General features: G+C 39.1%; 1 long non-coding RNA gene across 1 annotated transcript in view; it reads right to left on the bottom strand.

Annotated features, from left to right (window-relative positions):
• The window catches only part of LOC145981441 (uncharacterized), a 58,124-nt gene extending 38,429 nt beyond the window's left edge, over positions 1 to 19,695 (bottom strand). The window contains exons 1-2 of the long non-coding RNA XR_014440962.1: positions 19,553 to 19,695; positions 14,413 to 14,443 (exon numbers count right to left, since the gene is read on the bottom strand). This is a non-coding gene — a long non-coding RNA (uncharacterized LOC145981441). The remainder of the gene's footprint in view (positions 1 to 14,412; positions 14,444 to 19,552) is intronic.
• Between the last annotated feature and the right edge of the window lie 5,265 nt (positions 19,696 to 24,960).

Genomic DNA, 24,960 nt, shown 5'->3' with positions numbered 1-24,960 from the left:
ATAAATATTGACAAATTATAGGACAACACTAACCTTACAGAGGATTGTAGGTGACGTAGGACCACACGCCAGAGCCTTGTTAACCTGAAAGAAGCACTTACAGCTAATTCTACGGGAAAATGAGGTTGATTTTTTACTGTTTCACAAGAATGCTTTTTTTTTATACACCCAATATTTGCTTTTTCAAGTAACTACATGTACCAGAAGCATTTACAGGCCAACTCTAACTAGACTTCGATTTATTCTATATCAGGTGCTAAACTTATAAAGAACTATGATTGTCTATATTTCTGAGAAAGTACGCAAAAGCAGATTACCCGATTAAAGTATCTGCAAAAAACAGATTTTTCTATGTATATAAGTATATTTTTATTGACTGGACTATTTAACAGATCAAACAGGAAGACTGCAAAATTCATTAAATGTAGTTCTATAGTATAGGTGGTTTCAGAGATATAAAAGGAACAAATATAATATTTGGCTTTTTTTGCTTCTGAGGCTAACCGCGAGGATAAGCATAAATGGCTAGGAAATGTAACGGAGGAGAAACAGTCTCAAAAGATATGAGCTGCATGTAAGTTAATACCACAGAGATATGAAAGTAGGTGTAGGTTCTACCACCAGAACATTTCTATCATATAAATACTGGTTATGCTGTACTGTTAGCTAAAGATGCTGATATTTGAGAAACTTAAAAGCCTATTTGCGAAATTTGAAGATAAATAATAATCTGTTAGACTCTCAACATACTTTATATCCATTCTGCACAAAATCCGATGACAAAATTTAAAAATTGTAGTCGTCCAGTCAGGGACTTGAACCTTGGACAGATAGGTTAAAAGCCTAACGCTATACCAACTAAGCTATCTGGGCACAAGGTATTTTTTTCTTGAAAAGTTAGTTATGTTAAGAAATATATTGAAACACTTGAGAACACTCTTGGTCTGGTTCGACAGAGAGGGAGACAACCCCGTGATAAAAGCAAATGGTGAAAACTGTAGGCTCCGTCCCTGATAGCTCTCCCTTCTTAATAGTACAGATAAAAAAACCTTACCCTTCGTTTTCCTTGTCTAAGGTAAAATTCTCGCTCCAATCTAATTTAGTATCCAAAAATCCTTTTTCTTGTGTACTGGGCAACCTTGGCCTACTTTGATGGAAACCTGTTCTGACATGCAAGCGCTCTAGCCTAATCCCCGCGCTATAGCATTCAATGCCCTGGAGGCAAACCTGAGCGGAATATTAATTGGCGGCGGAAACCGGTTCTACAAGCGACGCATAGTTTCAGAGATTTGAACTACATCGCGCATTCTCAGACATTCTTTGTTCTAGTGTTCTAGAAAACCTTGGCCTACTTTGACAGAAACATGTTCTAGCATTCAAGCGACGCACAGTTTCAAAAATTTGACCTAGATCGCGCATTCCCAGACATCCTTTGTTGTCTGCTTCAATCCCTTCCCATGCCCTACAGTGTTGCATAACTTTCCCCTGTTCTTGCGTTCTGATCAACCCTGGGAAAACCGGTTCTGATTGGTCAATCGGGTTCTTTCTTTGTTCTGGCGTCATTTGACCTATATCGCACATCCCCCAAATTCCTATCTCGTCTACCTGCGCGGAGTTCACCGTCTCCTGTCTAGAATGTCGTACCATCGTCTTTCATAACATAATAACATACATTATTACATACGTAGTACACTATAGACCTAACCATTTATTACCGTTGCATATCGCGGGTCCGAGTACCGGGACCGTCTTCTTTCGTACCATTAACACCTTTCATAGCGGTTAATAAACCATAAAAACTTCTTATCAATATTATAAACATTAATATTATCGATTCATACATTACATACTTTGCAGTAATGAATATAAAATGATATGCATAGCGTTTAGTGCCTCTTATTACCTTTTATATACATATTTTTCATAAAATAAATAATTATATATTCATAAAAGTTATAAATAAGCAAATAGATAAATGTAAAGTATTCTAATGATATGCAAATAAATTCTAAATACATGCGAATGCGTTCTAAATACGTGCAAATAAATTCTAAATACGTGCAAATAAATTCTAAATACGTGCAAATAAATTGCGAATATTAAATAGCAACTGTCCTTGGCGCATTCCTCAACTACTAATCCGCGCTTTTAGTAGAGCATTCCCAAGCAGTGACATGAATAGATACTGATATTATTAACATTAAAATTCAAGAAACTATTTTCTAATGAATCATTTCTTCCTTTGTTATTTATATTAGTGCAGTTATATAATAATTAAAATAATTGCAAAATTATAATCACTAATTAAAAGGTAACTAATTATTGCAAAAGTGTTACGCACATCTATTTTATCATGTTCTAAACCTCAAAGTAATATGTTAATATTGAATCAATGCTTTTTCTTGTTCACATCACATCACCTCCAAATTAGCCGCGATTGAAGGTTGTGTGAGGCCCTACACAACGTTTTATATAGTCTGATAGATAGTCTGTTATTGTTAAGAGACTAAACAAAATGTAAGACAGTAGTTGTTTTCAGCCCCCTTCTGCGCCATTAAGTGAGCCACAGTGTTGCAAACCCACCCCAAGAAAATTTCACCATATGATATTCTACAGGCGAAGCTAACCTACAAATAGGAGTTGGCATCACAGACTATTTGCTTCACAAACCTTTTTTTTTTTTTTAACATTTTTGCTATATGATAATTCAGAGGCGAAGCTAACCTACAAATAAGAGTTGACAGCGTAGCCTTCTAAGATGATAAGTATGCAGTAAGATGAAGAAGAGTTGGTGACGCTAACTAGCAAAAAGTGGTGGTGATGCAGTGTTAATGCTTCCCCCCTCCTCCTTCTTCTTCTTCTCCTCTGTATTTTCTAGCATACTGATCTATTGCATGCTAACCAAACCTCTTAAGAAATATTGGGAGGCAGACTTTTGTAACGCTATGGGTCCTCCACATGTATGTATGCATGTAATGCGATTTGTGGGGGAAGAAGGGGGCCAATTTTGAACTTACGGCTTAATTAATCTGCATGCATGCTTAATGTTTGACTTCATTATTTCTAGTTCGACATGAGATACACACAATTTTACTTTTTGAAGTACAGTTAATATTTCTGATTAATTTTACTGTCCCAAAGTGTGATCTATCGTGAGTTAAACTAACCTCCCTCACCCACCCACATATAGCCTTACAGAGTACAGCAGATGTGACTCAAAGTAGTGCATAGCGTGACAGGTGAACTAAACTAACCTCACCCACTCACACACACACACACACACACACACACACACACACACACACACACTATGCCTTACAGAGTAAGGTAGCTATATCACTTGTAAGAGATGACGGTTGCCAACACACAAGATCTATTGCAAACTAAATTAACCTACGACATAAGCCATGGACACACACACACACCAAGCCTTCCAGGTAGGCTATAAGTAATTGTTTTTATATTTTATGATGGGGAAAATTAACCTACAGCTAGCAACACTGTTTGAGCTGCTATCTAAGAGCAGTGCTACCAAATTTACCTTTCTGCAAATAGGCTAAAGCTAATACTCTACAGCTAGAAGCTTGAAACATATACTCACAAAACACCCAAGCAGAGTATGCTAACTTACCTCATGTAAAAATATTACCTAGTACGGGTTAAGCTGTGACATACAACTAGCGATTGATACGACCACCTGGCGAAAATAAGACCCACAGACAGAGAAAGTGAGACAGCTTATACGCATTTTTTCCTACACATGTACTGGGTTTAAAAGGTAAGTTGCAACAACTATTTCACTCACCTCCTATCAAAATCTCCCAACGTATAATAAAATAACCACAGGTTTTTGATACTTGGTGCCAGAACATAGTGGTTTCACACTGTAAATTCAGCCGGATTATTCTATTTGTGAAGAAAGAAAAATGATGATGCTGAATTTGGAATATTTAAGTCTTATTTCTTGGTTTACGTGCCCCAGTAACCTTGCAATCGATTCACGGAAGCTATGACGTGTATTTCCTGTTTCGCGAACATACGAGAACTTTTCACAACTGTTTTTAATGTTGCATCAGATAATATATTGCAAGAGCGAGTTGGTTGTGTATATAAATCTAGTCTTGGAAATGGACATGAATATAATGTCAAAATTATTGCATAACTTAAAACATTAATAATAAAAAAGGACATTTATTGCACTGCGCTTTCCAGCAAAGGTAAATGTGGAAAGCCCCGGCCCCTCAGAGATTCGAATACTGTTAGATTAAACAGCATATAAAATTTCATCACTGACAGCAAGCATTGTCATATGGACTAACGATTATTATTTTTTTAAAAAAAAAAAAAAACAGACCTAGTAATAAGCTATAACCTGAGCTGTCTTGCAAGTCTCTCGTGTTTGATGCCTGGTGAAGGAATATGATGCTACTATAAACTGTACACAAGATATGCAGTCCGTGGCATCAAATGGACGAGTATTATGAACCTCGACCTATACAGTTGTAATAGATGTTTCATTTTTTTTAAGCATAGCGGTGTGCATTCAAAGAAGGGAGGTGAGACCATAACGGATAATTCTTATTTCGATTTCAATACTTTTGCTAATCACGATTCACCTGCTATGTAGAAGGACACTAGACGATGGCTAAAAGCAAGGGAAGGGAGAGAAATGTTACCTTTTACTTCTTTGCCTGTGTGTGATGAAATAGTTTTACATGCATACGGCTGTATCGTGATGCGAGGCTGAAAGCAATTTCGAAAGCAGTCTCGAGCATCTTCGCGTTCGGCCAACAAGGGTAATAAAAAATATAAATATGCTGAACAAGGCAGTAATTTATTTTATTAAAAACATAAACTAAAGGATAAATAGATTCGCTTCCTCCACCATCAGGGCAGTGGGAGCTCGTATACCATGAGGGGTTGAATGGACCTAAAAGCAAAATCGGTTAGGATTGAAAAAGAGTGAGTAGACACAGATCGGGATGGGTTTGTATTTGTCCTCTTCGGGATTAAGAAGTTTAGAGAGTTAGTTAGTTGGTTGTTTCTCACTGCACTATTTGAATTTTGAATAATCACATGTTAGTTATCAACGCATCGTTGATTTCCTGTCTGATCATATATGTGTTTGGGTATCTGCCCGCAACATTTCTTATCTTCTTTTTCTTGTCATCTGATTTCTATATTGAACATTAGAAACGACACATTTCCATTAACAGTATTTCATGTTTTGCAAACATTTAAGTCTATACACCATCGGATGTGGGATTGCCACTACGTCACCCGACAAATGTCTAGATCGGTATTGTTACATTTTATTGCTCATGTCATTTTTTTTAAAAATATGTACAGCTATAGGTAAACATTGTAACTTAAGCCCTCAGAATCGTAGACCAACAAATGTACACCTGTGTTAACCGCCTCGTGTGGGGAGGGGGGACAATTGTAGTTGTTGGTGTAATGCACTTCGAAGCAGACGTGCCCCACTTCCTCAATTTCATCTAAACAACCATTATTCGTCCTCATCGTTACCATTAACCAAAGTAGCTTCGCTTCTTTTTTTTAATCTCTATTTGCTTGACAACAGAAGTTAACTATATTTTGCATACATGCAGGTACGCCTCGAGGTGTGCTCTTGGAAGACTATACGGCGCCTCATTCTTTTCAATAATAAAAATATTGAACAAGTGAGCAGTGGAGTAAAATTCTTTCCTTTATTTTGATGTGAACAAACGTTTTAGTACATGCATTGATCTGAACCCCCTTGTCCAAATAAAACAAAAGCTCCGGTCCCATCTGGAGACTGCAAAACTCATATGTATGTCTATTCAGAAAAACCATCCATGGACAATACCGTTGCGCCCTCCATGTGTAATGTTTTATTACCCTTGTTGGCCGAACGCGAAGATGCTCGAGACTGCTTTCGAAATTGATTTCAGCCTCGCATCACGATACAGTCGTATGCATGTAAAACTATTTCATCACACACAGGCAAAGAAGTAAAAGGTAACATTTCTCTCCCTTCCCTCGCTTTTAGCCATCGTCTAGTGTCCTACATAGCAGGTGAATCGTGATTAGCAAAAGTATTGAAATCGAAATAAGAATTATCCGTTATGGTCTCACCTCCCTTCTTTGAATGCACACCGCTATGCTTAAAAAAAATGAAACATCTATTACAACTGTATAGGTCGAGGTTCATAATACTCGTCCATTTCATGCCACGGACTGCATATCTTGTGTACAGTTTATAGTAGCATCATATTCCTTCACCAGACATCAAACACGAGAGACTTGCAAGACAGCTCAGGTTATAGCTTATTACTAGGTCTGTTTTTTTTTAAAAAAAAAATAATAATCGTTAGTCCATATGACAATGCTTGCTGTCAGTGATGAAATTTTATATGCTGTTTAATCTAACAGTATTCAAATCTCTGAGGTGCCGGGGCTTTACACACTTACCTTTGCTAGAAAGCGCAGTGCAATAAATGTCATTTTTTTATTATTAATGTTTTAAGTTATGCAATAATTTTGACATTATATTCATGTCCATTTCCAAGACTAGATTTATATACACAACCAACTCGCTCTTGCAATATATTATCTGATGCAACATTAAAAACAGTTGTGAAAAGTTCTCGTATGTTCGCGAAACAGGAAGTACACGTCATAGCTTCCGTGAGTCGATTGCAAGGTTACTGGGGCACGTAAACCAAGAAAGAAGAATTAAATATTCCAAATGCAGCATCATCATTTTTCTTTCTTCACAAATAGAATAATCGGGCTGAATTTACAGTGTGAAACCACTATGTTTTGGCACCAAGTATCAAAAACCTGTGGTTATTTTATTATACGTTGGGAGATTTTGATAGGAGGTGAGTGAAATAGTTGTTGCAACTTACCTTTTAAACCCAGTACATGTGTAGGAAAAAATGCGTATAAGCTGTCTCACTTTCTCTGTCTGTGGGTCTTATTTTCGCCAGGTGGTCGTATCAATCGCTAGTTGTATGTCACAGCTTAACCCGTACTAGGTAATATTTTTACATGAGGTAAGTTAGCATACTCTGCTTGGGTGTTTTGTGAGTATATGTTTCAAGCTTCTAGCTGTAGACTATTAGCTTTAGCCTATTTGCTGGAAGGTAAATTTGGTAGCACTGCTCTTAGATAGCAGCTCAAACAGTGTTGCTAGCTGTAGGTTAATTTTCCCCATCATAAAATATAAAAACAATTACTTATAGCCTACCTGGAAGGCTTGGTGTGTGTGTGTGTCCATGGCTTATGTCGTAGGTTAATTTAGTTTGCAATAGATCTTGTGTGTTGGCAACCGTCATCTCTTACAAGTGATATAGCTACCTTACTCTGTAAGGCATAGTGTGTGTGTGTGTGTGTGTGTGTGTGTGTGTGTGTGTGTGTGTGTGTGTGTGTGTGTGTGAGTGGGTGAGGTTAGTATAGTTCACCTGTCACGCTATGCACTACTTTGAGTCACATCTGCTGTACTCTGTAAGGCTATATGTGGGTTGGTGAGGGAGGTTAGTTTAACTCACGATAGATCACACTTTGGGACAGTAAAATTAATCAGAAATATTAACTGTACTTCAAAAAGTAAAATTGTGTGTATCTCATGTCGAACTAGAAATAATGAAGTCAAACATTAAGCATGCATGCAGATTAATTAAGCCGTAAGTTCAAAATTGGCCCCCTTCTTCCCCCACAAATCGCATTACATGCATACATACATGTGGAGGACAAATAGCGTTACAAAATTCTGCCTCCCAATATTGCTTAAGAGGTTTGGTTAGCATGCAATAGATCAGTATGCTAGAAAATACAGAGGAAAAGAAGAAGAAGGAGGAGGGGGGAAGCATTAAAACTGCACCACCACCACTATTTGCTAGTTAGCGTCACCAACTCTTCTTCATCTTACTGCATACTTATCATCTTAGAAGGCTACGCCGTCAACTTCTATTTGTAGGTTAGCTTCGCCTCTGAAATATCATATAGAAAAAATGTTTAAAAAACAAAAGGTTTGTGAAGCAACTAGTCTGTGTTGCCAACTCCTATTTGTAGGTTAGCTTCGCCTGTAAAATATCATATGATGGAATTTTCTTGGGGTGGGTTGGCAACACTGTGGCTCACTTAATGGCGCAGAAGCGGGCTGAAAACTACTCAGGACTACATTTAGAATATAATCGTTATATTTGCACCTTTACTCTCTGCCACAAGCACTGTAGGTGCAATGCGTATAAAGTGTGTTCACAACACTCTCCTAAACGTTTGCGGTAATCATTTCAATGGGTGTGATTTCGCGCAAACAATTGTGGGGGAAGTTGTTGGCTGAATATCATCCATTGGAAACAGCCGCTGAATCTCTAATGGTGATCGAACGCCGGACCGCATCATTACATGTGATACCGTTACCACTACGCAATTGGGGACAATTGCGATAGCAGACAACATTCACACCATTTTGCCATCTTTATTTGCAGTTGAAGTTAATTGTACAGCGAGCTTGAACCATATTGGGAGTACTGTATTCTCAACTAATTGCCACCATGCACACGCCACTGTTGCTTGTGTATATAGCCTAAGTGTTCACTCACTTACAACCGAAATCGAAACTCGAGCTCTCAGCGACACAAATCCAGACGCTTTGGCGCCTGAAACAGACGTTCGTTGGATCCTGCTTTCCTAAAGTCGTGGCCTTTGTCCAACCACTGCTTTGGTTGCAATGAAGTATTTTGACAGGTGTCCGTATTTCGTTGCAGGATACATGCAAGGCTTAATAGAAGAATGTTAATGATATGCATATGATATAAAATGGTGATTAATTATTATTCGGAAATAAATACATGATTTATCTTCTGCAGAGTGTAAGAAATTTTTCTTCCGATAAAATTAACAACAACGAAATAATAAAAAAAATATTTAACCAGAAATCAACTAAGTGAATAACAGCGATTGCTTTTATTTACCTTTTGATATATTTCCAAAGCAAATACCTACCTTTTTTTTAAACACTGACGATACTGGGCGAAAATGCAGTCAGTACCACTTCCCCCAAAATGATATGTTTACCGTCTCTTTATATATATATATATCTCTGGCTCTAATTAATTATTTATTGCCACGTAAGACAGATGAAACTGACATAGGAATTCGAACCCAGAATTTATTGTGCTAAGATAATTAGTCGACTTACATTTAACAATCATGACTTCCTGTAACTTTTCCAGGCAGTCATAGCCGAGATATGTAAAACAACGTTTCGATTATAATTCTGTTGGTTAAAGTTGGACAATTTTTCGTAAGTAACGAAAACGCTTTGCTCGTTTCCGAATAGCACCTTTCAGTAAAAAAAAATGATAGATTGATCAAGTTCGTGTTTTAAATGTGACAAGTAAAGGGATGTAGATACACTAAATTCAGTGAATTGTGTTGAATAATTTTTAAAATTGCCTTCAATTTATTTAAAATTGAAGAAATTTAGTCCGTTAATTTGCAATATTTCAGAAAATACAGGTGAATCACAAGTCCTTTACCACTCCTTGTAAAATCCGCAGTGATTTTGTTTTTGAAATGTTATATAAGCGATACATAATAGGCCAAGGGGACACCTTTTGGAGTACGTAACGCGGACGTCCGTCATCTTCCTTCCGCCATATTGAATTCAACTTTTTCATTTAAAATGACGATATGCTAGAATTTCGTGAAGATTTCAAATCTGAAATCAGATTTCATGTAACTTCATTTGGTGAAAAATTATTGCCAACTGAAAGTGATGTTTACCTGTTTGTTGCAGGTGCTGAACCATTCAGTTGTCAACTGAGGAACGCATCCAGATCGTCAAACTGTGGGGTGGGTGAAGTGCCCGTGCAGTGGCTGCCAATTTCAACGTGCGTCATTGAAAAGATCACCCAGTGTCACATGTTGCAGTGTCACAGTTATATACCAAATTGGAGGAGACGAGGGCGGTCTTGGACAGACAGCGTATTGTCACTGTCACAGAGAGTCACGGATGTAGCACAAGCTACGGCAGTGTTGGTCTTTTTCTCGACTTCACCCTAGCAAAGCACACGTCGTATAGCAATGCAATGTGATATGAGTCACAGTTCGGTGTACATGGTTCTACAGAGGCACAAGTGGCATCGGTGTAAGGTGCAAATGCAGCAACGCCCGTTGAATTGCATGCCCGACCACCAGACCTGACTCTAATAGACTTCTACATTTGTTAACACGTTAAGGATGTGTTTTGTGGTGTGAAAATTCGTGATCTTCGTCATCTGGAAAAAAAAGTATCATTGCTGCCTTTTAGCAAATTTCACCAGATACCTTGCTCGGTTTCCACAGACATTGCGAGAAGCGTCTGCAAACGTGCATTGCCCAACACAAACAACATGTGGAGCACATTCTGTAACAAATAAACATGACTTTCAGTTGCTAATAACTTTTCGCCAAATTAAGTTACATGAAATCTGATTTCAGATTTGACATCCTGACGAAATTCTAGCATATGGTCATGTATCACATGATCCAGCTATTATTTAAATGAAAAACTTGAATTCAAGGTGGCGGAACGAAGATGACGGCCGTCCGCGTGTCATACTACAAAACGTGACACCCTAAGGTTATTTTGTATTGCCCATATCAAATTCCATGAAAATACAATGAATGGTAAGGACTTCTGATACACCCTGTATTTTGTAATATTAATGTGTTCATCTTTGTTTCAAATGTAGAAAAATGAAATGGAACATTTCCTACATCTCCGTTGAATTTCCTTGTACGGTGTTCTTCTGTGTCCCTGAAATAATAAACACATTGTGTATACATATGTATATTGTATGCATATGCACGTATACAGGGTGATTCTAACGGTAGGGTAGAAACGAAAACCACAGATACCTCCCATGAAATAGAGACGAAAGTTCCCCTTCCACTTTGCCGAGAGATGCCTCCGTGAGGAGCTAGACAACGCCGAAAACGTGTGAAAATGAACTTCACACCGCTGTACAGCCAGTACCAGTGAAGGCGGAACAAAAGAAGTCAAAAGGAACATCAAAGTCGCCCATCCGAAAAACACCAGGCGGCAGCTGCGCAACGCGTGCGCTTGGGGTTCAACAAAGGAAATAGGTGTGTCCCTCAAGACAAGTGAAGGGAAAGGGTAGGGATCGATAACGGTAGGGACAAAAGAAGCTAGAAACACACCGAGAATGCAAGCAAAGTGAAGTGGTGGGGTCCGTACGACACTCCTGCAGCCTTTCGCCCCCTCCCACCCAGCGATGTGCCTCCGGCTTCATTTCTAAGAGGCTGATTGGGCCCCATCACGACGTTTGTAACAACGTCTTTACGAGGAACGTGGTCCTATCTGTACGTGCACCTTTCATTGGCAATAACATCCTGTGCCCGTAGTTGCTGTGTTTGTCCTACTGGCTCACGACCTCTGTGTGACATCCCCTCGGTGCTGCTACGGGGAATCCGTCGTCCCGCATTTGTTGTCTGCTTGGCAGGTATCATTCCCATTCCGGTCATCTTTCTCTTTTGTTGCACCGTGCTTTCTTCTTGCTGCGGTGTCTCTACACTGTGTTTGAGGACTCCCCATGCGCTGCACTGCCAGCGCCACCATTTCTGCCCCGAACCATGTACGCGTCTGTTGCCTGTTGAGTGTCACGGACCACTTTGCTTGCATTCTCGGTGTGTTTCTTCGTACTACGTCGTCCTCCCGTGGTTCTGCAACCTCGCACTACTTTTCTCGACTGCACTGCTTCAGTCATGGTGTTTTTTTTCCCGCTGTGCAATTGTTACACCATTCTTCATTGCTTCTTTTGTCCCTACTGTTGTCGATCGCTACCCTCTCCCTTCACTTGTCTTGCGGGACACTCCTATTTCCTTTGTGAAACCCCATGCGCATGCGTTGCGCAGCTGCCGCCTGGTGTTTTTCGGATGGGCGACTTTGGTGTTCATTTTGACTTCTTTTGTTCCGCCTTTCTATCTTCATTGGTACTGGCTGTACAGCGGTGTGAAGTTCATTTTCACACGTTTTCGGCGTTGACTAGCTCCTCACGGAGGCATCTCTCGGCAAAGTGGAAGGGGCACTTTCGTCTCTATTTCATGGGAGGTATCCGTGGTTTTCGTTTGTACCCTACCTTTAGAATCACCCTGTATATAAGGCATATGATAAATAGAATGCACTGGTAATTATTACTGATGAACCTGATACTTGACCAAAGATATATCTGTCCTTTCTTTGCAATAAGACAATCTTCGTGAAGATAGTGTAAAAAAATATACTTAAATTCAAAATTTTACGTTGAGTTGAGTTAGCACCTTCTGCATTGGAATTTAATAATTTTCAATTTAAATGCTTTCTACAAGAATAATTTCGACTATGGCAATTAAGAAACGTTTTCCTCAATAACATTACGCTTCTTATAATGAAGATTTCACATGTAGGATTTGGATTATACGTTTTTAATAACACTTTCACTTCCATATTAAATTTATATATTTTTATATCAAACACTTCTCTGCACATTGCAATCTAACATGAATGCACACGAGTGTTAGAGTTAGGGCTTCCTTCATTCCCGATGTCGGCTATAGTGGTGAAGATAACATCAGCACCACACTTGAACGCCTTTACGCCCCTCTCCCTCCCAGATATTCTTCCAATTGAAGAAAATGCAGAGGGACCATAGGTCAGTGGCGGCAACAAGGGTTCGTGCTTTGGTAGTTGTCCCTCTTTTACACATGCACTACGGACTCTTGATGCTAAGCCTTGACTACAAAGAGAGAGTAAACTGTTCTTCTCCCCTTCCATTTCCCCAGGTTTGGCATCCAATTGGAGCAACAGATTTTGTTGTATGAATAATGCAGCATTTCAGAAAATTTTGTCACAGGAATGTCGTCCCTGGAAGTAGAGTTGAAATTTATTCTTAAAATGGTTTTGGGGAGGGGTTAGTTGTTTACCAAGTTTCTTTCGTTGGTCTTCTTCCGATTTTTTCCTTTTGCTTAATTTGGCAAGTTCGAATCTGGAAACCCACATCAGAAACTACAACTGAAATAGGTCAGCCGAAGTTGGAAAGAATCCAAAAAGTTTGCTTGAAAAATCCAAAATATTCATGTTAAAAAGGGCTGGTATTTTATCAGAAAAAAATAACTGTTCTTCAGTGTTGTCACAGATTGATGGTATATCATGCAAATAATGTTCCTTGCCTAAGATAAGTCATTACGTAATCCGTTAGAGATTTAAAATGCCATGCCTGTATTTTTTTTTTGCAAATCGTAAATATTAATCTCGAATTTATGACGCCAGCAGTGAATGATGGTCATGCCATCCCAAATGATAATAGAGTACACAATTAGAGGGGGAAATTTTCTTTCCCTGGTTGGGAAGGAAATTATAAATGTAGACCCGGGGATGAAAATGTAGAAGGAGGAAATCCCCTGTCTTCCACTCTTCAATTCGAACATAGCTCCCAGAGAACGGTGAATAAGTGATCTAGTGAATCCAAGTGGCTGTTTATGAGAGGATACTTCCTGGGTATATTTCCTTTCAAAATATCTTTAATGATAAGTTTTTAAATTCGAAATTTGGAACTTTCTAATCTTTTTGTCGTGTCCCGTTCGGGTTCGAAATAAGAAGAGCCAACGGTATTGTATCTGATGGATTTCAGCAAACCATTTTTGATAGGATGTTTACCTGAAAGTGCCAGTTTTTACTTGGCGATACAAAATGACAATATTTAACTGATTTGATCTGAAAATGTTTACAGAAATAAAACAATTAATTATATAATTGAAGCATTGAACCGAATAACGCTCTACGGCGCATTTCAGTGAATGCGAGAACAACGGATACAACATGTTGAATGTTACTGCCCTCCAGGAGAAAAAAAATCATAAAAGCTTAGGCTAACATAGTATCAATTTTTAGGCAACATCCGACCATATGACTTGCCAGCTTAGAGCCTATAGCCGCAGGGCCAAAGCATGATTGCACTGGTAACTCAGCACATTCCCAAAAGTGCCATACACCGTTATTCTGTGGAATGCTTCAAATATCCGATCCATATCCGGTATTCCCGGAAATTTCCGTTCTTGACGAAAATTTTCCTCAGGTGAGATATTTGTCTCTGGTTATTCGGTGAAACGGGAATCGGCGAAATGAGATTCGGTGAAACGGGAGTAAATCCGATTAGGAACTTCATGAACATTGCTTTTTACATGACTGGAGTAAAAACCATTTGTGCGCATTCAGCTCAGACAGAAGCGATTCAGTGAACTCATATGATAGGACATTAATGCATTATCCAGACACCGATATTAAACATTGAATATATGAATACATAAGTGTACAGTCAGCAGCAATACAAAGGTGACACCTAGAAATTGCCGTTGAAAATTTGCTATTGAACTCACTTATTTCCGTAGGTTTAGACTGAGGCGCGCCCTGCAAATGTAGAAAAATAAGTAACGTTAGTTCAGAACAAGAATAACTACAGTACTAATACAATATAGAAACTAATGGAAGATACAAACTAACATTGATAGTGTAACATTTAGTAAGAGTAGTTGAGTTCTTCTCCATACTACTGAGCTATTAGAATTTCATTCAATTCAGTTATGAAACACGATATCTATTTATCTGTCTAGGAAATGTCTGGACTCTAAACTCTTAAGTATGCAAACTCCATTCAAAGTGTTGAAGCTTTAATTACTTGAAGTTGTACATTTTAAAAAGTGAAACCGTTATGTGTAGTTTCTACAGGGTGTTCAAAATTATCGCAACCGAGTCTTTGAAAGTACTTAACTTCTGTAGAAAGAGCGATAGAGACAGAAAATTACACTGACTATTAACTCGATGAATAATCACACAGACAGATGATACAGATCGACATTTTGTACAGCTGCTTATGATTCACGTTTGTTATTACTTTAACTTCGAATAAAATCTTTCTTACACCTTAGTAACTTTTGTTCATACCGAACGTTCATGTAGGGCATACTATTCTTGTTTAATATTTTTTTAAAAAATATATCCACATAGAGTTAACATCCAGTGAAAATTTCATGTTTCTATCTCTCTTTATACAAACGTTACGTGCGTTCAAAATCTCTTGCGTGACATTTTGGACACCCTGTACTACGGGCAGTTACTTTCAGTGAATTAATACAGCACAAACCTCATACGCCTAGATATGAGATAAATTTCCATTTTGTTTCAGTGAACAGATTCTTACTCTTTTGGTAACAATTATATATCACAACTCATACGGTTTGACAGTTGAAATAAATGTTACTTCTTTCTGAACAGGTTTGTAGGTAAAATTGACTATTGTCTACTTACATGTCTACAAGTGGCTAAAATATTTTTAAACGAAGGCTCACGCAAACGAAACTAACTCAAATGAATTTGCGCTTGACTAACAAGAGCTTCGTACGCGTTGTTAAAAATACATCAGCGTGCATTCACGTGAATCCTATATGAGCATACAGGGTGTTCCAGAAGTCTCTGACTGAGTTTAGTGTATATTTGATTGTCTATTGATCCAGAAGTTGCAGAAAAGCGATGTAAAAAAAATCAATTCCACCTATCAATCAGCATTGTACTGTATTGCACCTGAATATTTTTTCTGAATAGACACACTCTCGGCGTTGCTACGACTACAACAGATACACAGAGGAGTGTATAAAATCTTTTTGAGTTGATAATTGCAGTGCAGAACACCTTAAGTTGCTACCCTCAACACGTCTTGAGTTCATAATGATCGGAATTCATCAGAAACTTCTGGAATACGCATTACTATAAATAAGCCTATTAACAATGGATGCAAACAGCAATCATTCCAAAGATATTGCATGTCTGGTGATCTTTGCTCTATATAAGTGGTTTTCAAACTGCAGGTGTGTGGAGCAGACTTCATAGTTTGAACACTAACAGGAAAATATAGATGATTTTGTCACTGACACTCTTATCTTTGTTTCATGTGATTTGAAATAAAATTCTCCTTCGAAGTCTATAATAGACTAATTTTGGAACCCAATTTCCGTTTGAAGGTTTCCAGTGAACAAGCCGATGTCATCAAGAAACTGTGTCAGTCTATGCAGACGAATCCTTGTCACTAGAAGCTCTGAGGATTAGGATTTACAATAAAAACTCCAAATTTATGCTTTTCTGTTTGTTTACAAACGTAATTTTGTACTTTAATTTTTTCAGTAAATTTGGAAAAATATATGAAAATTAGTTTTTTATATACTTTTTAGTTGGTGTTGATTTAGTTGGTGTTTTAAGTCCACTTTATGCACAGTAAGACTAATCGGGACTGGACCTACAGCTGAGAGTGGGCTCCGAACCTCTATCCGGGTATCGAACCTAGGACTCCTTGATTACAAGGCGACGACGTTACCACTGCGCAATCGGGAGGCCCATATATACAGGGTGTTGCAAAATACCTGTTACAACGCTTGGGAGGTGGTTCGACAAGTAAAAACGAGGAAAAAATGTCATGTGAAAAAATGTCGAAATCGGCACCGTTTGCGAGTGACAGGCGTGCGAAAATCGCCTCACACCATGCGTAAAGTACAATAACTCAAGAAGGAAGAAAGATATCAATGTCGGAATAAAAGAATACAAACAAAATCGTGCCTGACGAATACAATGGTGCAGCAATTGAGGCCCAGTGTAAATTGCGCAAGGTGACTCTCAAAGAAAGTGGGGAATCCCGATGGAAAATATAGGAAATTTACTACTATTTTCTACATAATGTTGAGATCGGAATGTAGGCAGTAAAAAATGACGACGTATGTCCACATGTCCCACTACTGCTGGGACACCGTCCCACACTCGGGAAATAGGAAATTCACTCGAAAATGACGCTATGCCGTCAAATTACGCTCAGATTGATTTCAGCTAATTGGTACAGAAAGCTCCACTAGAGGCGCTGTGAGTGTAGGTCACCTGTTACGTATTAGTGTTGGTGGATACTACGTAGAGACTGTAGTCGACCGTTGTTTTTCCTGTCTTGTTCTGCGTCTCGCAGCGTGGAGTTTAGTCTGGCGTGTGTGTATGGTTGAATTGCGCTAAGGAATACTGTACGTAGAGTACGTATTCCCGTGTTCTTTCTCGGTTTGCAACAACTGCGTGGACACCTGTGTGACATTACGTGGGTGCTAATCACGGTAGTTGTGATCCGTCACTCGGAGGGAAAGTGCCCCTGTTTCTGGGCAGTTCTCGAACAAGACAATGGTGGAGTACTCTACCCACGAGCTTGCTGATATGCATCTCGTTTATGGAGAGGCAAACCGAAACAGCCGTGAAGCACGTCGTTTGTATCACGAACGTTTTCCCAATAGGCGATTACCAGCACATGCACTCTTTCAAAGACTTGATGCTCGACTGCGTGAAACTGGATCTCTACTACCCCGTAGGTGGGATTGTGGAAGACCCCGCACTGTGCGCACTGTGCAATTTGAAGAGGACGTGTTGGACGCGATACGAGACCGTCCTGACACCAGCACACGTGTCATTGCTCGTACTCAACAAACCCACCATAGCAATGTGTTCCGCGTTCTTCGAGAGGAGGGATTGCACCCATACAAATTGCATAAGGTGCACCACATACTGCCCACGGACTTTCCCCTACGCATGGATTTCTGCCAATGGTACGTGCAACAAACTCTTTCCATTCCAGAGTTCCCAACAATAGTTTTGTGGACCGATGAGGCAATGTTCACCAGGGACGGCATGTTCAATAGCCACAACAGCCACGTCTGGGATATGGACAATCCGCATGCAATCATTGTGCGCCATCATCAACATAGGTTCGCAGTGAATGTGTGGTGTGGCGTAGTAGGTGACCACTTGATAGGCCCGTACATTTTGCCATCTACTTTGTGTGGTGGGAATTATCGGGTGTTTCTACATGACGTATTACCTGAACTTTTGGAAAACGTGCCACTGGCAGGTAGACAACGTATCTGGTTTCAACACGACGGCGCCCCCGCACATTTCGACCGGGGAGCCAGAGCCTTACTCAACGATATTTTCGGCGATCGTTGGATTGGCAGGGGTGGACCTTTACCGTGGCCACCTCGTTCCCCCGACCTCACACCACTGGATTTCTTTGTGTGGGGAGAAATGAAAAGGCTCGTGTATGAAACCCCTGTGGAAAGTGCTGAGGATCTCGTTGCTCGTGTTAGTGCCGCTGCTGGGACAATTGGTGACATGCCAGAGGTATTTGCACGTACCAGACAATCAGTGCTTCGCCGATGCCATCTTTGTCTTGAAGTCAATGGCGGACATTTTCAACAACGTCTCTGAGTATACCGGTGTTTGTGTGAGCCCCTATCAGCACCACATAGTGTCCTTTAGTGAAAGGTACGAGTGAAGATGCTGGATATCGCTGTACTTCATACCGTCGATCTGCATGTGCGGAGGTTGTGCGCTTCTCAGTGGAATCCCTTCCAGATGTGCTGTGCCTGGAAATGTTACATGCCATTGTGTGCGTTTTCTCGACATTCTCCGTCTTCATTCCTTCGAGGATTACCCACTTTCTTTGGGGAGCTCTCTTGTAGTATATGTACAGCCTAACGACATGTGGCCATTGTTTAACTTTTGTTTTTCGTACTGCAAAGTAGTGTGTCAACATTAAGGGATTGAAAACTTTTTTTTATGATTTTCCAGTATTTTTTTCCATTTGGGATGGTGTCCCAGCAGTAGTGATACATGCGACAAATTGGTTTCTTTTCTTCGAACCGCAATGTGAACCGTGTACAACAGGAGATTTGCAGTTATTTTCCTATTTCCCGGGTGTGGGACGGTGTCCCAGCAGTAGTGGGACATGTGGACATACGTCGCCATTTTTTACTGGCTACATTCCGATCTCAACATTATGTAGAAGATAGTAGTAAATTTCTTGTATTTTCCATCAGGGGATTCCCCACTTTCTTTGAGAGTCCCCTTGCGCAATTTACACTGGGCCTCAATTGATGCACCATTGTATTCACCAGGTACGATTTTGTTTGTATTATTTTATTCCGACATTGATATATTTCTTCCTTCTTGAGTTATTGTACTTTACACATGGTGTGAGGCGATTTTCGCACGCCTGTCACTCGAAAACGGTGCCGATTTCGACATTTTTTCACATGACATTTTTTCCTTGTTTTTACTTGTAGAATCACCTCCCAAGCGTTGTAACAGGTATTTTGCAACACCCTGTATATACTTCTTAACAATTGTGTGTTTCACATTTTTTTATTTTTGTGACTATTATAAAGATTTTAACCGTAACATAAACATAGGATTCTAATGTTTATATGTTCACAATCTTTCCACATATAGCTTGAAAGCCATTTTGTTCTATTGCAGATACACGCCTCCAACATATCAATAAAGCCACACCAATCAGGCAGCCAAAAAACTCCTCCAATCCATTAAAAAAAACCTATGATAGGGGGTACATTAGACGTTTAGTTACGACTAAAGGGTACAATGAGAGCCGCTGCTCTATATCAACCAAAATGTACCGAGAGTTGTGCAATGCAATTTTCTACTCACCTGGACCTCAACCATGTCTCGGCTTAACAGGAAGACGAAAGAAGCTGCCAGCAGAACGAACATCACGCAGAACCTGATCGTGCTCAGAATGTGTGCAGCTATGAACGAATCGGTTGATGAAGAACTTGAAGTCATGCGAAGTGGGTTTTTATAGGAAAGTAGAGCAGGAAAATGTAATGGCTTTCTGAGAAGTGGACATTTCGAATCATTTAACAAATAGCTTTTTCCTTTGTTTAAATGGAATGGAACCACCTACGCTGATGACTATCACTTATTATTCCTATGTCCTTTAGCAACCTTCAGAGTGACTGGTGCGAGTAGGTGTGTTGCTATGCTATTATAGTAATATCCAAATATATAGAATGAAGCCTCCCCGATGGCGCAGTGGTAACGTTGTCACCTTCAAATTAAATTCTCCCGTGAGTGGAGGCACATGGTGGTTTGTATCCCACTGTAAACTGTAGGTATATAAAGGGGGGAAGCCCCTGAAATACCCGCCTCCTCCCGCATGCATTCAGGGGTATGTGCTTTATGCCCTGGTGCCTTCAAATAAAAATCAGGGCGTCAGTTTTATCTGAATTACGGTTCCCTCTTTTAGGTATTCACAAAATTTATTTGAGCTTCCATGTTAGTGAATACAATATGTTACAAATACAATATTCCTGGCGTATTCTGGAATCCAGAAAGTTGATACTTTATAAACTGTAGGTACAGTCTCGATTAGTCTAGCTGCGCATAAAGTGGACTTAATCCTCAAATTGAATGGAATGACGGAAGTGTATCCCCAAACGAATAAGCCTAAAGCAGAAATGGGGTTCCTATTCTTCATTCTAGATGACCTCTACGTATGTATCTTCGGAAAAAGCACCGGTTATAGCTATTCACGAACAAAAAATAATACTCTGTCCCGGGTATCTGTGGAGCTTGACGCAAGACGGCTCCACCAGTGAATATGTAAGAGGGAACGGGATTACGTAGAGGGGGAAACGAATGTATGTACTAGCCTTCGCAGCCGCGTGTACTGTTTCGCTCTACCTTTCCCCCACCCTTCTCAGTCGTTATGTGCGGTCTTGCTCCACATATTCCTGGGATAGAGTACAAATCCCAACGTTTCTATTGAAACACACGGGAAATTGTTGGAAATGGTGTATTCACACTAGGTGACCTCCCATGTGGAGAAGTGAAAATGTCGTCGCCTTGTAATCAAGCTGTCCCGATTCGAAAAATTTATGAAGCAAGTGTTGTAGAGTGAAACCTCCCCTTCCCGCCGCCTAGGAAATTTCCAAGACTGCTCTTAAAGGTTTCCACATTTAATATAAAGTGCAATAACATTAAAAATGTTTGCCACTATGGAGTTACATGCGCAACATAGTCATACCTTCTCCTAATGTGTATCAATGTCCCTACTTGTTATTGCAAGGAATGCACAGTAAACGGTTAGAGTAGTGGGGTTTGACCTATAACCAGGACCACTTACAAGTGTAGAAAAGGAGAGGCTATTTGATTGAACAATCCGATTTGCCTACACTTAAAACAATGGCAAGAGGGGCTTATACCCCAATTCTTCAGGTGTGATATGCTCTGAATTTTTAAGAATTTTGAATTCTAGTGTAGAAAAGGTGAAGCCTCTCAGACAGATTTGCCTACACTTAAAACAATGGCAAGAGGGGCTTATACCCCAATTCTTCAGGTGTGATATGCCCTGATTTTTTAAGAATTTTGAATTCTAGTGTAGAAAAGGTGAAGCCTCTCAGACAGATTTGCCTACACTTAAAATTATGACAAGTACCCATATCATCTTATTGTTTATAGTGTGTTTTTCTGTCAAAATTCCTGGGATTTTGAATTCTAGTGTAAAAATGGTGAGCCCCCCTCAGATTGATTCTGCCATGTGTACAAAAGCTGAATCTTTCAATTTGCTGTCTATAAGCTTGTCAAAAATAAGCTGCCCCCTGTTATTGTTTTGGCTACATTTGAAATTGAGCGAAAAATATTTATATTCTCAAGCAAAACTCCCCGATCAATATATTGATCCAAGGGCAGGCTGTTTCATGTTTTTTCTAATCTTTTGATCAGTCACATGTCCCGGCAGGCAATTAATTATGCAGGGGCCTGGGAGAGTTATGCGTGCATCAAAGAGATATAATCTATATTGTGCTTTTCAGGGAAAATTCCCCCCATACATGCTCTCATGTTATTGACTCCAAGAGGAATTCTCAGTAATAAGAATATTGACCCCTTGCATGTTGTTTGCCGGAACACAATTCTAATCTTGTCTTGTTGTGTTAATATAAACCCAGAGCTGGAATTACAGAACATTCAATGCACAATTTTTATAGTCCAACTATGAAATTGTATTTAGCTGATATAGAGCTATGAGTTCTGGGCTCTCAATAAAATGTGGACATAGTCCCATGGCTTATTGCCTTGTAAACAGGAGGCTCGGGTTTGAATCCTGATAAAATATAATGCCTCCCCTGATGGCAAAGTGTTAATATTGGTGCCTTGTAAACAAGGGGCTCGGGTTTGAGGCCTGATAAAATGTGTAAGATTGAAATACATGTGGCAAAATAATATCTCTACACGTGAGATTTTGAGAATATTCACTGCTAGCTGATATACAGCTGAGGTTTGAAAGTGTGTTGTACAACAGCATAAAAATATACACACACACACACATATTTACTTCTGGTTTAAGTTCAATTGGACACCAGCCTCAACTCATATATCTAATATTAAAACAATGTAATTCTTCTAGAATTGTTCTGTGACTCTATCATTTCTTACATCATAAACATATGATTTTTCACCTATGAGAATAACACTACATATGGTGTCATCAGGTAATGCCTCATGGAATTCACAGATAATTTTAATATTTGTCCTGTCATTAACCACAACTTGTTTTCTTTTTGAGGTGTTGATTACAAACATGGGTCTCTGTGTTTTGAATTCATCTGGTGTGTAATACATGTCAGTATTGCCAATAGTGACCCTTTTGAATGATGAAAATGCCTCATATAATTTGAGGAAATCATCCTTGGACATGTCTAAATTATAATTTTCTCTAGGAAATACCTCATTTCTGCCATTTTTAAGATATATGTTCTTGATGTTGCAGTTATCAAATTTACTTGAATTTTTTTCCTGATTATTGTGTCTTCCATTCTGAAACAGTACCACCACAAAATCAGGCATGTCATATTGTATACTGGAGAATGAATTTGTAGCATCAAACTCATAATAAGTACCAGATGCGGGCTTCTGTACACATTGATATGTATAAAATTGTAGAGGAATTTGTGGATTTTTTATTATATCAGCTTTGTATTTAAGAGCATAACTGGCCTCATATTCAACAACCGGGATTCTTAACTCCATAGTCTGAATAATGCACTTGCCTGCATCAGGTAGGGTATTGGGCAGAGCTTCCCCTGTAGAGTTTAATGTGCTGTACCTCATCAAGGCATTATTATCATTGGCAGCTCTTCTAAATGTGATTCTTAAACCACCCTTCCACATAATATCTTTGTAATCTGAGAAGAATCCTGGCAACAGGCGCATAGGGAACAGCACTGTGTGGCTCTTAGATATAATTTTATCACCAGCCTCAAATCCACCTATTTTGTAGTAAGAAGCCTCGGTTTTGGATAATTTTAGTGTGGTCAAAGCTGTGGAGGTAATGCCGGGATAATCCACTCTGTTTATAACAACACCATGCTTTCTGATCTCAATTTCAGAGAACAGATGCGGCACAAAATTGTCCACCAATCTTATATTTGAATTTGCCGGATAATCTGTTCCATCGAGCTTTACAACATCAAAATTGATGTATAGATCTGCTCTGTAGGGGTGAATAAAGCCATCCCCTACATCAAGATCAACCTCAATTTCTGTGTTGGGTTGATTTAAATTTGCAAATGTCCTCCTGTTTGGGGGGAATGATTGTAGCTCATAACTCTCAATATTTTCCATTTTTTTCTTGTATGTATTTTTATTTAAATATTAATCTCTATGATAGCAGTTGTTGTGGCTCCAGCAAAATCAACTCATTCTTCTTTTTCATTAGTGACCATCAATTCAATATTATCTATTCTGTTATGGCACACAGGAAAATATAATGTTGGGGATGGATTGTAGATGATGGGCTCCATAAATTCAGAATTAGGTTTGAATGTTGCAATGATGCCAGTTTGTTTGTGAGTGCCTATGCCATTTGATTTGGTGATCATACCCTCAGCCACATTACAGTGAATATTCAGAGTCTCTATGGCTAAGAATTTAGGTATATTAATAGCAGTGTGTTTGATGGCCGGTTCGAGTTTTGTGTTGTTCTCAAAGCCTAGCAGTTCTCCTATAGTACCCAGATCCACTGTTTCTGTAGCAGATACAATCTCTACTCTGTGAGTGACAGAATTTTGACTTAACACTACACCTCTGGGTAATTGAGCATTTAGAGTGGACAGATTATATTGCCCTGGAGTGATGACAATTTTTTTGATCCCCTACTGCAATTTTGTTGTTGTGGTGTGTAATATTAGGGATCAAGTACATGCCATAAAATGCTTTGAGAGCTATTGTTTTGGGATACACTATGTCATCATGCAATTTGAGTTTCAATATTGAATTTTGGCTGGTGAGATGGAATACCCCCATGATGTTTTAAATACCACAAGGCCTTTTGAAAATTTTCAATTGATGGTTTATTTATTTGAGACATATATCTAAGAACAGATAAACACAAATGTCCGCAATTAACATCTTTGAAATTTTGAACACGGGCATTATTGTAATAAAGATTAGCTGAATTTAGATATTTTATTAAATTTTCAGGTGGAACACCTCCAAATGAATCAAACACAAATGCCTCATTTTTTAAATATTTAAGATAACAAATCCAGTGAGTGCCCTGATTTTTGTACTTATCCAAATTAACAATGCCACACTCTTTGTTGAGTGGTTGCTCTGGCAAAGAATCAGACATGTACACACCTCTAAAATTTTTGATGCCCAGTGGCTTGATTAAAGCTTCAATATCTTGGTTTGTAAGCGGCTCTTGTTTTTTTTAAACTTATTCATGGCTCTCTTAACACCTTTGCCTTGTTTCTCAATGGCCAGGTTATGGCGCTTCAATTCATCTAATTCTGCCCTATTTTTCTTGGCATCTATTACTGTTTTTGCTATGGCAGCTGATCCCCCAGCCAAGCTCCCAACAGCCCCGAGTGCTGCTAAGATGGCAGGGATGGTAAATATGAAACCCCCCACATGTGATTTTTTTCTTGATTGCTGTAATTTTTTTAATTGGGGGGTTCTAAGCAACAATTTCATACCATGGCCCTTTGCAATACAAGAATTTTTTTTCTTGCGCTGCTTTTTGGTCAAAAGGCTATCAATAGGCCCAAGAGATT

The sequence above is a fragment of the Lepisma saccharinum genome, chromosome 29 (genome assembly GCF_977018435.1).
Source record: "Lepisma saccharinum chromosome 29, izLepSacc3.1, whole genome shotgun sequence".
Lineage (NCBI taxonomy): Eukaryota > Metazoa > Arthropoda > Insecta > Zygentoma > Lepismatidae > Lepisma > Lepisma saccharinum.
The sequence above is the reverse complement of the archived record's forward strand: the minus strand, read 5'-3'. Positions and strand labels throughout refer to the sequence as shown.